Source organism: Oncorhynchus mykiss, chromosome 20 (genome assembly GCF_013265735.2).
Source record: "Oncorhynchus mykiss isolate Arlee chromosome 20, USDA_OmykA_1.1, whole genome shotgun sequence".
Classification (NCBI taxonomy): Eukaryota; Metazoa; Chordata; class Actinopteri; order Salmoniformes; family Salmonidae; genus Oncorhynchus; species Oncorhynchus mykiss.
Window position 1 is genome coordinate 8,800,625 of NC_048584.1, and position 18,482 is coordinate 8,819,106.

Genomic DNA, 18,482 nt, shown 5'->3' on the forward strand with positions numbered 1-18,482 from the left:
AACATTGACTTACAATTCAACGCAATCATCCTAAATTGTCATAAGAAATGACGTGGTGTTTTTAGGTCTCACAGTAAACTAACATGATCTAAGCTGTTCGGTTTGTTATGTAAAATACTAATGAATCATTAAGTGATCTTGCGAGACATATTCATTCAACTTCAATCTAAACTTTATTAAACTAACCTCCTTCTTTGAAGTGACAGATCGTCGCACCGGCAGCACTACACCGCCTGCTCAAGATGCTGAAAGAAAGAAATCATAGCCTATTTCTCAACTCCTGTTCCCGAGTCAAATGTACATTTGGTGTATCATTTTACTGCAAGAAATGCTTAATTCTGCAGGAGTTAATATTATATTAGGCTACATGTGAGAGGTTAAAGACACTACAGTCAGTGTCCAGATTTCAGTTACTATTCCATTTAACCCATCTGTGCCTACAGTTAGTTCCCTTGACGTGCCATATTTTAAGTCTCTGTCTTGTGACTGTCCAATTTGTATAGCACTTCACAATCATCACACATAATCATCACACTATTCTCATCCTCTTTAACCAAGTCTTTCCCAAACATTGCTGTTCAGGACCTCCCTTTATTTTCAACTCTCCATTTCACATTTCCCTTATTAAATTAAAACATTGTCCTTTTGGCCTCAGTGGCTCGATGGTAACATTTGGCGATTGTAGTATACTTGGCACATAAAGCATATGCTTACGCACTAATGCCAGATACAAAAACATGAAAGAAAAACCTCAACATAGCCTGTAGATATGAATTGCACAACAATTACACATTTATGGAATTGTTTAATTCATTGTTTTCTCTTTATTCAACCCCCCCGCCACTCACCTGCCCTTCATTCACACAATATTTCATGACCCTAAACCCACCCGCCTCGCGGATATAACCGCAGGGTATGCGGGTTATGAGTCAACCAGCGCATCACTAGTGGGTTTGTGTGTGTGCATGGTGTGTTTGTTTAAGTGATTTACAGACACACATAGTTACTCTCCACTACAGTTTCTCCCGATACAGCTCAGATAAGCCACCACTCACAACCTAACCCCATACTGCCCTCTAGCACCGGCTACAGCACACTCCTACTAGGATGCTATTTTTCCCTCCGTAGCGCACAGGTCACTGCCATCATGTAGTTTGCTCAGCTTGGGGAAGTGTTGCCCTTTCTCTACTATGTGTGTTTAGAGTTGACTGGGACAATATTTTTCATCTCATGCACACACTTTGATGTACTCTATGTGTGAGTCCCCTCTCCCCCTTCCCTCCTTCCTTCCTCCCTCCCTCCATCCCTTCCCTCTATTTATCTGTCTTCCAGGTAACACTTTAACAGTATATTCTCATGTACAGTGCCTTGCGAAAGTATTCGGCCCCCTTGAACTTTGCGACCTTTTGCCACATTTCAGGCTTCAAACATAAAGATATAAAACTGTATTTTTTTGTGAAGAATCAACAACAAGTGGGACACAATCATGAAGTGGAACGACATTTATTGGATATTTCAAACTTTTTTAACAATTCAAAAACTGAAAAATTGGGCGTGCTAAATTATTCAGCCCCCTTAAGTTAATACTTTGTAGCGCCACCTTTTGCTGCGATTACAGCTGTAAGTCGCTTGGGGTATGTCTCTATCAGTTTTGCACATCGAGAGACTGAATTTTTTTCCCATTCCTCCTTGCAAAACAGCTCGAGCTCAGTGAGGTTGGATGGAGAGCATTTGTGAACAGCAGTTTTCAGTTCTTTCCACAGATTCTCGATTTGGATTCAGGTTTGGACTTTGACTTGGCCATTCTAACACCTGGATATGTTTATTTTTGAACCATTCCATTGTAGATTTTGCTTTATGTTTTGGATCATTGTCTTGTTGGAAGACAAATCTCCGTCCCAGTCTCAGGTCTTTTGTAGACTCCATCAGGTTTTCTTCCAGAATGGTCCTGTATTTGGCTCCATCCATCTTCCCATCAATTTTAACCATCTTCCCTGTCCCTGCTGAAGAAAAGCAGGCCCAAACCATGATGCTGCCACCACCATGTTTGACAGTGGGGATGGTGTGTTCAGCTGTGTTGCTTTTACGCCAAACATAACGTTTTGCATTGTTGCCAAAAAGTTCAATTTTGGTTTCATCTGACCAGAGCACCTTCTTCCACATGTTTGGTGTGTCTCCCAGGTGGCTTGTGGCAAACTTTAAACAACACTTTTTATGGATATCTATAAGAAATGGCTTTCTTCTTGCCACTCTTCCATAAAGGCCAGATTTGTGCAATATATGACTGATTGTTGTCCTATGGACAGAGTCTCCCACCTCAGCTGTAGATCTCTGCAGTTCATCCAGAGTGATCATGGGCCTCTTGGCTGCATCTCTGATCAGTCTTCTCCTTGTATGAGCTGAAAGTTTAGAGGGACGGCCAGGTCTTGGTAGATTTGCAGTGGTCTGATACTCCTTCCATTTCAATATTATCGCTTGCACAGTGCTCCTTGGGATGTTTAAAGCTTGGGAAATCTTTTTGTATCCAAATCCAGCTTTAAACTTCTTCACAACAGTATCTCGGACCTGCCTGGTGTGTTCCTTGTTCTTCATGATGCTCTCTGCGCTTTTAACGGACCTCTGAGACTATCACAGTGCAGGTGCATTTATACGGAGACTTGATTACACACAGGTGGATTGTATTTATCATCATTAGTCATTTAGGTCAACATTGGATCATTCAGAGGTCCTCACTGAACTTCTGGAGAGAGTTTGCTGCACTGAAAGTAAAGGGGCTGAATAATTTTGCACGCCCAATTTTTCAGTTTTTGATTTGTTAAAAAAGTTTGAAATATCCAATAAATGTCGTTCCACTTCATGATTGTGTCCCACTTGTTGTTGATTCTTCACAAAAAAATACAGTTTTATATCTTTATGTTTGAAGCCTAAAATGTGGCAAAAGGTCGCAAAGTTCAAGGGGGCCGAATACTTTCGCAAGGCACTGTATACTATGAATTCCTAGCCCAGATGTGTTATAGTGATGACAGGAGAGTGAAAGTGACAGAGAGTACTTTACCTCTCTAGCATCAATAAGATGCTGCTAAGAAAAGCTGACCCGTTTCAGATAGTCAGTATGATTCAAACCGAATTCTACATTCTGCTGATAAATATTATGAGTAATATGGTTTATGGTATGGTCTGTATAGTGTTGCGTTGTCAAAGTGTCATCCAGACTCTCTGCTGCAGAGGTTTCTATTCTCCCATTTGATGTTGTCAACACTCTGTCACAAGAGCAACAGTGCCAAGGGATTACAGTTGCTGTTGACCACTGGAAGTACCGGCCCCACCCTGTTTCCGTATCACCTGCTTCCTCACACAGTCTATTTGTGTGTGTTTCTATTTTTATGTTCTGACTCAGTACCTTATGTTCCCACGTGGACTCAGAAGAGCAACAGCCAAAATTCAAGAATGCTGATACTATTGGCATGAGGTCAGAAAGTCGTTTACACTTTCACACAGTGGGATTTGAGCACCTATGTAACTTTGTCTTGGGGAAAGGAGTGTGTGTGTGTACACATTTTTACTACACCTGTGAGTACCAGAAGTGCTCACAGAAACCAAGTCAAATACAGAAATGGGAGGATTTTGTCAGTCCTCACTTAAAAAAAAAAGCCATTTTAGGCTAAGGGGTTAGGTTTAAGGTTAGAAATAGGGTTAGAATTAAGGTTAGGGGTTAGGTTTAGGATTTGGAGTTAGGGAAAGTAGGATTTTGAATGGTAATCAATTGTTGGTCCCCAAAAGGTCCTCACAAGTATAGTTAGACATAGCAGTGTGTGTGTGTGTGTGTGTGTGTGTGTGTGTGTGTGTGTGTGTGTGTGTGTGTGTGTGTGTGTGTGTGTGTGTGTGCGTGCACTGGTCGTCCTAGGAGATGAACAACGTTCCTATCATGCCTGGTCGTATGTTCCTTATTATCACTAATCCTGTTTGGGAACATCTCAGTCTCCATCCCATTAATATAGACGTGTGCACACACACACACACACACACACACACACACACACACACACACACACACACACACACACACACACACACACACACACACACACACACACACACACACACACAGTGACACACAGATCCCTCATATCCCCCACATATCCCGTGTTGTGTCCCCTGTATCCCAATTCTGCTGCCTTATTATTTAGAATCAAAATTTGAACAGTTTGTCACAGCAGGAAAACAACCCTGCAGCAACAAAACATTTGAATTATTATGTGTATTATAATAAATTGACATTGTTGCAGGAGTAGATTTTTTTCTTTAGGGCGAATCAAGTCTGAATTTTAAAGTGGAAATTACAAACCTCAAACACACTACAAGTTTGCATTTCCTGCCACGCAGGAAAATTCTCTGCAACAGCAGAGTGATCAAATGAAGATAATGCACCTGTATGTCTGCCTGGTGAACTGAGCATAAAGAAAAGGGAATAGATATATAGACAGGATAGAGGATGTACTGTATCTCACAATTAGATCCAAGACAACAGAGACTTATAATGCATGGAATGTAAATATGCACACCAGGAGGCAGGAAGTATACAAGGATGTAACCTGGTATGACCAAGACGTTGACATTGGAAGGTCTATGGGTCTCATATGAGCCCAGCAAGTTTGTAGAGAGCGTATATGGAGTACGCAGCTTTCTTTATTCTATACAGGTCTATGGGTCTCTACACATGCATGTAAACATAAACAGTAGTGATTCGTCATGCCATACTGTAGAAAAGGTTTGTGATCTGGTCTGGTGGGGCATGAAGTTGCTAGACAACAAAACAGTTTAATTCCACCACTGTTTGGGAAGAGACTGACCTAAATTGCACTGCACATGATACGCTGATATGATAAATATATCATAGCGTTTATCACATCAATAACTGACGCCATAGAAACGACCAAATAAATGTAGGGCAACATAGATATGTGGAAACATCTCACTAAATGTTTGGTCCACACACAATAACATATCCACAAAGAAACAAACACACACAACAATCTATCACAATATATTTGCTCCCTCTGCAACATTTCAATTATCCCAGTAAGAGTCAACCCACATTTTTTCTCCCTACTGTCCCTTGTTTTTCATTCCTCTCCATGTCTCTCCCTCCCTATTTCATAATTCCCTCCCTTCCTCTCTCTCCTAATTCAATTTAATGTTGTGTTCCTGTTTGTGTATCTTGGAAGGGATGTGAGGCAATATGTGTTCTTGGAATGTGCTGTAATGCTCTAATGTGCTGATGTATTGTAATGTAATGATTTATTGTATATTTGGGTTCGGCAGGTTAGAGCGCTGGGTGAGTAACCGAAAGGTTGCTGGATCGAATCCCAGAGCTGACAAGGTAAAAATCTGTCGTTCTGCACCTGAAAAAGGCAGTTAACCCACTGTTCCCCGGTAGGCCGTCTTTCTAAATAAGAATTTGTTCTCCTGGTTAAATAAAGTAATAAAATAATTACCCAGTTGTGGTTTGAATTCTCTTCCTCTGTCTAGCTCACTCCCTTTCTCTCTCCTTACCGTGTGGTTGAGTTGACGACAATGGGCCTGCCAAGTATTAGGGCTGGAACACTTTTCAGAATTGTTACAAAACAATGTCTCTGTGTACACAGTGTGTGGGGGTGGGGGTGTGTGTGGTGTCCAAACTAAACTCTGATCTCTTCCCTAGCAGTGAGCATCCTCTCATTGTATCATAACAAGCTGCCTTGGGGGACCAGTGTTCCTCTGACGGGCTTCTGTTGGCATTCTGATCCATCATCAACAACTCTGGTTGCACTTCTGGGCAACACATTTCTCTGCCTCTTTCCCTCGTCTCTCTCTCTCTCTTTATCCTTGTGTGTCTTTCTTTCTCTCTCTCTCCTTCTCTCTGTCTCTTTCTCTCTTTGCACCCTCTTCCCTCTTCTCTCTCTCCACTTCGTCCCACTTTCACCTCCCTATCACTCTAAAAGCTATGTGTACTGTACACTTTTGGTTTCCTAGGTTCCGTTAATTTAACCTCCTCAGTGGCAGGATTTGAGGTTAAACACATTTACCACTGTAACGGAGTTGTGTCGCCTTCCTGCAGTATCATAAAACCCACAGCTTCCATTACTGCCATATTAATGACACCCTTGCATCTCTCAGCCGTTCTCTGACAGTTTTCTAAGTGTGTGGAAAAATGTCTACTTGTCAGCATTATCTCACGTAGAGCCATTTGATGTAATCATTTGGGAGTTGTCAACACCGAATAAGAGGTGCCCTCGTTGCCAATATCTGTGTGTGTGCACGAGCGTGCATGGCATGTCTGTCAGAGTTCGGCTGGAAAGACAACCTGTACATTCTAGAGACAGAGTGCCAGGAACGAAAGAGCAGCCATGAGAGAGAGAGTATACATTGAGTAAGAGTGACAGGACATCTCCCAGTTGGTTAGACAGTTGAAACCCTGTCAGGTTCAATGAAGCAAAGAGAGTAGATTGACTCTGGTTTGGCCTGGTGTGTGTGTGTGTGTGATGTGCTGTGCGGCGTGTGTGGAAGAGGCATAACTTAACGTTAAACTCTGTTAAAGCTCTGGTGTAACTAGATCATTATTTAGTTGATCCTTCACTTAGCCAGGTACAGTGCCTTGCGAAAGTATTCGGCCCCCTTGAACTTTGCGACCTTTTGCCACATTTCAGGCTTCAAACATAAAGATATAAAACTGTATTTTTTTGTGAAGAATCAACAACAAGTGGGACACAATCATGAAGTGGAACGACATTTATTGGATATTTCAAACTTTTTTAACAAATCAAAAACTGAAAAATTGGGCGTGCTAAATTATTCAGCCCCCTTAAGTTAATACTTTGTAGCGCCACCTTTTGCTGCGATTACAGCTTTGAGTCGCTTGGGGTATGTCTCTATCAGTTTTGCACATCGAGAGACTGAATTTTTTTCCCATTCCTCCTTGCAAAACAGCTCGAGCTCAGTGAGGTTGGATGGAGAGCATTTGTGAACAGCAGTTTTCAGTTCTTTCCACAGATTCTCGATTTGATTCAGGTCTGGACTTTGACTTGGCCATTCTAACACCTGGATATGTTTATTTTTGAACCATTCCATTGTAGATTTTGCTTAATGTTTTGGATCATTGTCTTGTTGGAAGACAAATCTCCGTCCCAGTCTCAGGTCTTTTGCAGACTCCATCAGGTTTTCTTCCAGAATGGTCCTGTATTTGGCTCCATCCATCTTCCCATCAATTTTTTGGGAATCAATTTTTTTTTTATATATGTTTTATATCTTTATGTTTGAAGCCTGAAATGTCGCAAAGTTCAAGGGGGCCGAATACTTTCGCAAGGCACTGTATGTCATTGTGAACATTGCGATCGATGGCAACGCCAGTGAAGTCAAAACTATTTTTATAAACACGTCATTGTGATTAAGTTATTTTAAAGTGGAGGTGTGTGTGTGTGCAAGTGTGTATTCATGTGTCACATTTTCCAATAACCAGGCTCATTCTGATTTTAACAGGAGTATGCTGCATCAGCACTGTAATCCGCCTCTAAGGACCACAGAAGCGCATCTTTGTGTTTGTTTTTTCTTTTCTTTTTAACCTGGCTTCCACAGACTATCGTAAAATAGTCAGATAAAGGTGTTTCAGGGCAATCAACACCAATCCTCCTTTGAGGGTCACCGCTGCTGTAGAGGACTTTCAGCTCTCAATCTCTTTGGTCAACGTGAGTAGGACCTTCAAGTGTGCGGATACTCGCAGATGGCATCGCCGGCCGCGTCCTCAATGCATGCATAGACCAACTGGTCAGCGTGTTAACCTTTTTGGGATAGGGGGCAACATTTTCACTTTTGGATGAATAGCTTGCCCAGAGTGAACTGCCTCCTACTCTGTCCCAGATGCTAATATATGCATATTATTAGTTGTATCGGATAGAAAACACTCAAGTTTCTAAAACTGTTTGAATGATGTCTGTGAGTATAACAGAACTCATATGGCAGGCAGAAACCTGAGAAAAAATCCACCAAGAAGTGGGAAATCTGAGGTTTGTCGTTTTTCAACTCAGCCCCCATTGAAGATACAAGGTGATATTAGTTATGTTTCACTTCCCAAGGCTTCCACTAGATGTCAACAGTATTTAGAACCTGTTTTGAGGATTATACTATAAGGGAGGGGCTCAGAAGGGCTCTTTGAGTGGTCACAGCCTCGGTCTGGTGCACTCACGTGAAAGGTAGCTACGTTCCACTTCATTTGTACAGACAAAGGAATTGTCCGGTTGGAACATTAATGAAGTTTTATTTTAAAAACATCCTAAAGATTGATTCCATACTTAGGTTGGCATGTTTCTACGGGCTGTAACGGAACCTTTTGAACTCTTCATCCGACGTTCGGCGCGACCTGAACGCACTTTTGGATTTGTTTACCAAACGCCCTAACAAAAGAAGATATTTGGACATAACTGATGGACATTATCGAACAAATGAAACATTTATGGTGGAACTGGGATTCCTGGGAGTGCAATCTGATGAAGATCATCAAAGGTAAGTGAATATTTAAAATGCTATTTCTGAGTAATGTTGACTACCCAATGTGGTGGGTATCTTTTTGGCTGCTTTGTTGTCTAAAGGCTGTACTCAGATTATTGCATGGTTTGCTTTCTCCGTAAAGTTTAAAAAAAAATCTGACACAGCGGTTGCATTAAGGAGAAGTTTATCTAAAATTCCATGTATAATAGTCGTATCTTTATCAATGTTTATTATGAGTATTTCTGTAAATTGATGTGGCTCTCTGCACAATCACCGCATGTTTTACAACTACTGAACGTAACGCGCCAATGTAAACTCAGATTTGGTGATATACATATGAACTTTATCAAACAAAACATACATGTACTGTGTAACATGAAGTCCTATGAGTGTCATCTGATGAAGATCATCAAAGGCTAGTGATTCATTTTATCTCTAATTCTGCTTTTTGTGAAAAATGGCTGTGTTTATTCTGTGGCTTGGTGGTGACCTAACATGATCATTTGTGATGCTTTCGCTGTAAATCCTTTTTGAAATCAGACACTGTGGCTGGATTAACGAGAATTGTATCTTTAAAATGGTGTAAAATACTTGTATGCTTCAGGAATTTTAATGATGAGATTTTAGTTGTTTTGAATTTGGCGCCCTGCTCTTTCACTGGCGGAACGGGGTTCCTTTGACAGGTTAACAAACATACTTGACCTCTCCCTGTCTTAGTCTGTGGTCCCCATATGCTTCAAGATGTCCACTATTGTCCCTGTACCCAAGCAAACTAACGTAACCTGCCTAAATGTCTATTGCCCTGTAGCACTCTATTGCCCTGCTTTGAGAGGTGGTCAAGGACCACATCAGCTCCACCTTACCTGTCACCTTGGACCCACTCCAATTTGCATACCGCCTCAACAGATCCATTCCCACCTGGACAAGAGGAACACCTATGTGAGAATTCTGTTCTTCGACTACAGCTCAACTCCAAACTTGACATTAAGCTCAAGGCACTGGGTATGAGCACCTCCCTCTGCAACTGGATCCTGAACTTCCTGACAGGTAGACCTCAGGTGGTGAGGGTAGGCAAAAACACCTCCGCCATGCTGGCCCTCAACATGGGGCTCCCTGTACACCTGTGATGCCATGAATGACTCCAACACCATCATTAGGCTTGCAGATGACACAATGGTGGTGGGCCTGATCATCGACAACAACGACAGCCTACAGGGAGGAGATAGAGCCCTTGTACAGTGTTGCCAGGGAAACAGCCTCTGCCTCAACGTCAGCAAAAACAAGAAGCTGAAGAAATTTGGTATGGGCACTCGGATCCTAAGGAAGTTCTACAGCTGTACAATCACAGCATCTTAACCAGCTGCATCACTGCCTGGTACAGCAACTGCACCGCCCTCAACTGGAAGGTCCTACAGAGGGTGGTACGGACAGCCCAATACATCACTGGGGGCAAGCTCCCTACCCTCCAGGACATCTACACCAGGCGATGTCTGAAGAAGGCCCGAAAGGTCGTCTAGAACTCCAGCCACCCGAGCCACGGACTGTTCACTCTGTTAACGTCTGGCAAGCGATATCGGAGTATCAGGTCTCGGGCCAACAGGCTCTGAGACGGCTTCTACCACCAGGCCATAACACTGCTCGAAAGCTAAACATAGCTTTCTCCCTGCACAGACCTGCACATTAAATACTATTTGCACCGGAAAGATTGTGTCAAATTTTGGAAAACTCAGGTTATTGTGTTCCACAGTGCAATTTCAGAATGGATGAACAACCAGGCAAGTTTCACAATGAACAATACTTAATTTGAAAAGGTAGGAAATGTCTCTTACAAATTGTTGTTTTTGCAACGTCTGTTTAAAAGTTTCTCCTCAAAAATACCAGCAACTCTTAAAAAAGGCCTCTTTCTTAAAATCCATCAATCAACATGTGTCTTAATTAACAGTCAATACTCATCCACATGTAGCCTCTGTAGTATAGTCCTCCCGTGGTGCCAGTTCCTCCACTTTAGTCAGTCCTTTTCTTCTTAGCGCGCCATTGAATCTATTTCTCTCCACAGGTTCCAGTCTCCATGAAGGGGGGTTCAGGTCCGTCCTCGTGAAGAAAAAGGAAGTGTAAGTATCCGAGGCAGGTAGGTATCACAGTTTCCCAGGATTAATTCCCTTTTACTTCTATATCTTCAGCACAATGTTCGCTCATATCCTGCATAGTCATAACTTATTTAAAGTGCACAGAAGTGACTTTGAGCCGCAGATGATAACCTCAAGGGCGAGAGGAAAAGTACTTAACTTTAGTGCGCTGTTTGTGTTGGGAGCGACGAATGTTCAGAGGCAGGCGTGGATTCGAGCTCTGTGCGTCCTAGGAGTAGACGGCCATCAGAGAGCTGTGTGTCTGCGCTGTCGGGATGCGGGGTCCCGTTCATTTCCTTCACCTGTGCACAATCAAGAGTGGAAAGAGAGGCACGCAGGAATGTCGCCTCTCAATTTGGGTTAGAGAATATCATTGGCGTACAAGCTTAATAGAGAGCACGCGTGAGAATTTAGGACAGGCACTATTGGTAGCACATGAGAATTTAGGACAGGCACTATTGGTAGCACATGAGAATTTAGGACAGGCACTATTGGTAGCACATGAGAATTTAGGACAGGCACTATTGGTAGCACACGTGAGATTGCACACTTCAATTACTGAACAGAGAGCACTCGTGAATAGGTTGGCTCAGCAAAACGTATTCCCAAACATGTGAACACAGCAAAACGTATTCCCAAACATGTGAACACAGCAAAACGTATTCCCAAACATGTGAACACAGCAAATGTATTCCCAAACATGTGAACACAGCAAAGGTGAGAGGGAAAGAGGAAGCTCTTCATCACAACAACTATATGCACCTTAGAAAGGATTTGCACTGACTACCCACATATCCAACCCTTGCACACAAACATACATACACAAAACAAACACCCATAAACACACGCAAACACACACACGCTCAGAGCTCACTGTGTGTGTACACTATTGATTCCGCTACCCACTTTAGTGTCTTCAGACAGTATTCATATCCCTTACTTATTCCATATTTTGTTGTGTTACAGCCTGAATTCTAAATGGATCAAATATTTTTGTTCTTCTCACACATCTCAACACTACAAAGGGAAAACATGTTTTTTCAAAATGTATGCCCATTTATGGAAAATGGAATACAGAATGATCTAATTTGCGTAAATATTCACAGTCAATACTTTGCAGAAGCACCTTTGGCAGCAATTACAGCTGAGTATTTCTGGGTAAGTCTCTAAGAGCTTTCCACACCTGGACTGTGCAACATTTGCCCATTATTATTTTCAAAATTCTTCAAGCTCTGTAAAATTGGTTGTTGATCATTGCTAGACAACCATTTTCAGTTATTGCCGTAGATTTAAGTCAAAACTGTAACTCGGACACTCAGGAACATTTGGTCTTCTTGGTAAGCAACTCCAGTCTAGATTTGGCCTTGTGTTTTAGGTTTTCGTCCTGCTGAAAGATGAATTCATCTCCCAGTGTCTGGAGGAAAGCAGACTGAATAAGGTTTTCCTCTAGGATTTTGCTTAGCTCTATTTCGTTTGTTTTTTTATCCTGAAAAACATCCCAGTCCTTAATGATTACAACCACAACATGATGCACGTGCTGACGGGATGACCTCACGCAGTTGCTGCATATTATAACGTCAGTATATTCATGCTGCGAACAGCCCGTTCCATCTCATCCCAAAAAATGTTCTATTGGGTTGAGGTCTGTGGACTGCGCAGGCCACTCAAGTAAACTGAACTTGCTGTCATGTTCCTAGAACCATTCTGAGAGAATACGTGCTTTGTGACATGACACATTATCCTGCTGGAAGTAATCATGTGACGAAGGGTGAACCGTCTCCTTGAAGGGATGCACCTGGTCAGCAACAATGTTCACATACACTGTGGTGTTCAAACATTGCCAAGTGGTATCAAGAGACCTAACGTGTGCCAGGAAAACATTCCCCATACCAGTACACCACTGCCACCAGCCTATACCGTTGACACCAGGCAGGATGGGGCCATGGACTCATGCTGCTTACGCCAAATCCTGACTCTGCCAACACCATTGTTATACTGCGCAATGAATTGCCTGTTTGTGGGCTGCCAGTTAGCTTGCCCAATTCTTGCCATTCTCCTTCGACTTCTCTCATCAACAAGCTGTTTTCACTCACAGGCCCACACTGCCTGGATGTTTTTTGTTTATTTCACCATTCTCCGTAAACTCTAAACACTGTCGTGCGTGAAAAGCCCAGGAGGCCGTCCGTTTCTGAGATACTGGAACCGTCGCCCCTGGCAACAACGATCATACCATACTCAAAGTCGATTAGGTCACTCATTTTGCCCATTCTTACCTTCAATTGAATAGTAACTGAATGCCTCGATGCCCGTCTGCCTGCTTTATATATCACGCACGGCCAAGTGACACACTGTCTACAGATTTATAGTATATTCCCATTCCAATGCAGGAAGACCTTCTGTAGAATGTATGACATCACTAGTGTGGTTGAATGATAATTACTGTATGTTGCATAAAATAAACTATATTCATCAATCTGACTTCATTATTATGTGAATAAACGCAACAGGCCCTGTACATCTCTGGAGGATGTAGTCAGCAAGCCAATTAAGAGGCTAAATGCAAATAGCTAATCCAGGCGACCAATGTTACTGTTATTGTAATCCAAACATACTGTATACTATATGTAGTGTAAATTATATTTACCAATAGACCTACTAAATTCTGAATGTACAGTCAATCAAATAATGCATTTTCTCAATTCAACTGATAGGATGTATTAGTCATGAAATAATTAACACTCATACCATTACAGTGTACATGAAATACAGTGCTGTGAAAAAGTTGTTTCTACTTTTGCATGTATTTGATGCTGAATGTTATCAGATCTAAAACCATGACCTAATATTAGATAAAGGGAACCCGAGTGAACAAATAACACATTAATTATATACAAGGAATTTCTCAAAGCTGCTAATGAGAACCTTGAGGACCTTGTACCTAGCCGGTGGGAATTCCGGTGGAGACCCCCACCCAGGTACAGTAGTGGCAGTGCTGGCAACACTAGCTGCAGTAACCCATTGGGAGGGGGTCACACTCGGACAATCAGAGAGGGGGCAAATTATTGTGGCCCTGGCGGCACAAAATAATCAAAAGGTCTGACAGCTCAGAGATGCTTGGGAAAATGGTCACAACGGGGGACCAGTGTGTGTTTTAGGGGAAAGGGGTGTATCTGAGCTCCGTCTGCTAGGACTTGACATTAGTTAAGCAAATCTCCCCATTCTTGCTCCATTTTGCATGCCTTCGCTAACAGCTACAACTGTAAATGCATTTGCGCATCAAGTCTTCTCTTGAGTTGGGCTCGGGGATGCATCAACTGTGGAACATGTGAGCGTGTGGTTGTTTGTGGGGGAAGGGTGGGGAGAGTGTGTGTATGTATCCTACATCTGTTGCTAATGGGTAGTGATGTTAGGAACAGTATAGGATTAATCACAATAATTGTTTACTAAAATAATAATTGCTTACCAAAAATATAATTTTAGCAATGCCAGTCATGGTTATAGGTAATACTTTTTTTATATGAAGTGCCTACATTATTATGCATATTATTCGTTAATTGTGGAAATAAATTAAGATATCCAATATGTTTTATATAGTGTATATATATATATATATATATATATATATATATATATATATATATATATTTTAATAACAGTATACAATACAATCGAGGTGAGGGCATTGGAAATGCTTTTGGCTGTTAATCTCCTTCTGTTCTTTAGGTGGTACTGTGTGTTCTTTTTAAAGGATGGGTCCCAATCTCTCAAAGGCCCTAGGATACAGGTGGACAGGTGTGGTCTGCCAGTCACTGGGACGACAACCTAACTTGGGATGGGGGGAGGTTTTAGCGGGTTGGAATAGTGGAGAACAATTAGAGGTTTACTCAGTAGCAGTGCAATTATCATGGTGCGGTTATATGGACACTCAATCATCATGGTACTTTTTAAATGGTCAATTACAAACATATACTGGAACTAGTAGATATATGGAGGCCTGACCTAGTGAGATATACATGGCAGAGGCTAAATCAAGCTAGTTATCTTGAGTACTTTCTTATGTCATTCTCGCCGGCACCAAAAGTTTGAAAAGTGTTGATAGGGGACAGAATGCGGTCGGACCATCAAATAATTGGCATATACATTACTCTTTCCACGTGGACGAGGATTTTGGAAATTTTATCAAAGCCTATTGGTTGACAACTTGTTTTGAACCAGAACATAATTTATAACTGACCTTTTCAAACATAGCATTTTCCAAAGTACAGCAGATCCCCTTATTGTATTGGACACTTTTAAATGTGCCTTTTAGAGGCCATGCAATTAAAACAAAGAAAATTTAAGTCAAAAGAGTTCATTTCAACAAAGGACATAGAGGGACTAACAGTACGGATAGATCACACTAAAACGGTACCATAGAGGCAATGAATAAGTTAGACACAATAAATAATAATGAACAAACTTATTCAAGAAATAATGGTACCATGTCGTCCAAACAAGTTATACTTTTGACTCAACTGTCCATAGAACATTCTTCCAAGAGTCTTGATGATCATCCAGGTGTTTACAGGTGCTTTTTGGAAAACTTGAGTCAACTTCTTTGATGAGATGGGTCCCACTGCATAACACAGTAAGGACCTCATACCAACGGTCAAGCATGGCGGTGGTAGTGTGATGGTTTGGGGAAGCTTTACTGCCTCAGGAGCTGGACGACTTGCTTTTATAGAAGGAACCAAAGAATTCTACAGGAGAATGTCAAGCCTGTGAGTTGAGGCGCAGCCAGAGGGAAGGTTCACTGTGTCATGTAATTATTTAATCAAATTAGATTAGAATGTAATTACTGCAGGGTGGAACGTGTGTCTGACTTAGACAGGAGATGGAGCCTATTAGTGATTGTACGTGAGTGTCACTTCCTGTGGGATTGTGATGGTGGGCATCATAGGGTGTGTACGATGGGATGAATCTGATGTAGATTACGCGTAGGGAAGAAACCACAAGGATCCAGAGGTTTACACAAACATGTGCATGTACACACACTCATTCAAGTGCGAACATGTGGATGCACTGTAGACAAAAAACACACAGCACCCAAGCTCTTTTATACCAATTTAGATCATAGAGCCAAGACTAAATCGCACACTGCATAAACAAACAGTATTTTAAGAAAAGTATGTGCTCAAATTGTCACTTAAGTTGCTGAGCCCATGTGGTTTCAGATGAGCTGATTGGAAGCTATGCAAAGCAAGGTCTACATTTCACAGCACATGAGTTTCTGATTAAATCATTCACGTTTCATGGTTAGGAGGGTACAGATTGCACAATATATATTTTTTTACATGCTGCTAAATGAATCATTTAGATGACTTTGGAAATACTCAATGAAACATTAAGCATTACAGATGTGTGTTGAATATAAATAAAAATTAACTTTAACAACTCAAGAGTGACAGAGTGAGATACAGTAGACAGCGACAAAAAGAGACAAAAAAAAGAGGTGTGTGTGTGCCGTGTGTGTGTGTGCCGTGTGTGTGTGCCGTGTGTCTGTGTGTGCCCGTGTCAGACAGCCGGTCTCCAGAGGAGTGTCTAATTTGAAGAGTGCCTTTACTGCTGCCTGGTAGTCTGTCATTGTTTTCCGACCTCTGACCCATAATGGGAACATGTCCATCCGTGTTTAACTTCCTGGATCAAAACTTCTAATAAAGGACAGAAATCATCCCTGTTTCTCTCCAAGGACAGTTCGTGTCCTGTCACGTCTATTTTGCTGGCAGATGAAATTATATAAAAACCTATAGGGAAAGTTTGATCTATTTTTTGTCATTGATGAGGACATGTCTTTGAGGTTGAGTGAGATCAGAGGATGGGCTTGTCAGTATATACTGTGGGGAACCAGAATGCACTATCATCCATTTGGCTGGCTGCCAAAATATAGATGGAGAAGGGGAACAAGTGAGTGTTCCCTTTGTACTCTTTCAGGTGACAGTCCTACACAGTGGGCAGGTTTCCACTGACCTAGGTTTATTTGACAAAAAGCAATGTAGCAACAACAAAATGGAAGCGGCAGATATAGGAGAAACGCTCTAATGATCGACAACATTTTTATCTGTTCGACAGGTGTGGATTTCTCTTTTGTGTAACTTTGTTTTTCGAATAAATTATGATTGACGAATACTTTTGAAGGTACACAGGTCACGTGATGTCATCACGTATCTATAAGCTGCGTAACTATAAGCTCCACTATTTATTCAAAATGTCTACTGCTTGCCAAATCAATTGTTTCGACTATAAAAAATAGTACGGATGAGAATGTCTGAATTGCGTTGACTTGCTTTTCTAGTTGGTTTAACTGGCAAGTGTCACCGTCCAGTTATTTCAGATCTACCGGAGTGAACATTTCACCATGACAATACGTTGGCACAAGATAATTATTAGAATATGGCAAATATTAGTCAATTATTGCATTCTATCCATGCCAGTATTCACGGGCTACCTGAGACATCAAACAAATAGCTAGGAGGCAATTTATTAATGTGCAATATGCCTGAATGGGTAGTGGAAACACAACATTTTTATTAGACACTAGGTTTTTGCAAAAAAACGTTTTTCCTAAGTGTGACGTCATTACGTCCAGCTGTTTTTATCGACACAAGATAGTTCAATGGAAACGCACCCTAGCAGGCAATAGTTGCATCTATTTTATATGTGAACTTTGTAAACGTCAACAACAAAAAATCACTGGACAAGTTAATGGAAACATAGCTAATGTCAATTTACAGGAACTCTCTCCAAGCGTTTTAATATTTTGAGTGACAGCTTGTCAAATAACCCATCGTCAGATGAGACAGATGCTCCCGGGAGTTTAAGATTGGGCTTTGTTTCTAAATATCTACAAGAGATTCCTACCGAAACAGACACTGACTCAGACATGTTAAAGATGTTAAATCCTGATTATTCCATTATCCTATCTTTAATTAATCTATGACTCAGCTGTCTATTATCTGAAATATGAATAATCATGAAATGTTTTTCCCAGTGACTTTATTATGCTGCATCTGGATTTGATCATTAACTTGTTTAATTATTTCTGATTAGCCCAGACGGCTGAGGGTCTAACACCCTCCACCGCCCACCCCCTCAATCGATAGACACACTATTAACTCAATAATGATTGACATCTCTAATTTGACCCCATCTCTTTCTCTCTCGTTCCGATAAAATGTCTCAGCTCTGGTCTAATTCCTGACATAGTGAATACATTCAAAGTTTTAAACTAGATATTTTCTAGATATACACTCCCCTAAGAATTGTAATGCCCAGACATCCACAAAAAGTTTTGAGTGATGCTCCTATTCAGTTTGATCTTTCTCTTAAGCCCCTCAGACATATCAGTCTGGAGTCTGGTTTGTGAGATGAGTAACCCAGCATGATTTAATGCCTAGGATTTAGCTCAAAGGGCTAGCACAGAGTGATGGTGCACAGATGACCAGGGTTCAAAGGCAGTTGGTCACACCTGTACCATTTACAATGAACTAGAGTGTCCAAATATGTGCATTTACACTTATTGGATGACGTGTCAACACCCTTTTACACTCACTGCAAGTTCATCCGGGTGTACACCACAAGATTTTGGCCATGATTTAGCTGTTCCAGACAAGTTTTTGTGATTGGAGACAAAATCCCCATGTCATTGCCTGCTTGGGGCGCGCAGCTGTCGCACTTATTTAATGTGAGAGGGTCAGATACGCAGTCTAAGGGCTAGCGATCCCGTCTTTGAGCCGTCCCAGACATCCCAATATTTTCAAACATGTTTGATTTTAACGACACAAAATCTGTAGTGTGATG